Source organism: Corvus brachyrhynchos, unplaced genomic scaffold (assembly GCF_000691975.1).
Source record: "Corvus brachyrhynchos isolate BGI_N302 unplaced genomic scaffold, ASM69197v1 scaffold618, whole genome shotgun sequence".
Classification (NCBI taxonomy): Eukaryota; Metazoa; Chordata; class Aves; order Passeriformes; family Corvidae; genus Corvus; species Corvus brachyrhynchos.
The window spans coordinates 51336-51811 of record NW_008239314.1 but is presented as its reverse complement, the minus strand read 5'-3'; the positions used below and the strand labels follow the sequence as shown (position 1 = coordinate 51811).

At 55.9% G+C, this 476-nt stretch overlaps 1 protein-coding gene across 1 annotated transcript in view; it reads right to left on the bottom strand.

The window, feature by feature from the left end:
• Positions 1 to 476, bottom strand: part of ATP1A3 (ATPase Na+/K+ transporting subunit alpha 3) — a 28193-nt gene that overhangs the window by 420 nt on the left and 27297 nt on the right. The gene's annotated exons all lie outside the window — the stretch shown is intronic.

The following is a 476-nucleotide window of genomic DNA, read 5'->3' as shown; positions in this document are numbered from 1 at the left end:
AGCGGCGCCGCTCCCTCCTCGTTATTTGGGATTTCGGGATTCGCCGCTTTTCAAGTGGGTTTGGGGTTTTTTTCTCATCGCGTTAACGACCCGCGCTGGGAATTGGGGCCCGCGGCCACCGCCGGGCACGGACACCCCTATAGGGGCACGGACCCCTTTATAGACACACAGAGACCTTATAGAAACACAGAGACCCTACATAAACACGCACATCCCTTATGCACACACAGACCCCCCCGCATATGCGCAGAGAGATCCCTTAAACACACACAAATCCCCTATAGACCCGCATCCCTCATGGACAGAACCGCCCGTTGTGCACACACGGACCCCCTATAGACACAAATCCCCTATAGATCCACAGACCCTTTAGATACGCACAGATCCCCTACAGACACAGACCCCTCAAACACAGAGACCCCTCAAACCCGCATCTGTAGGCCCCCTATAGACACCCCCCTCAAACACGCAGACCC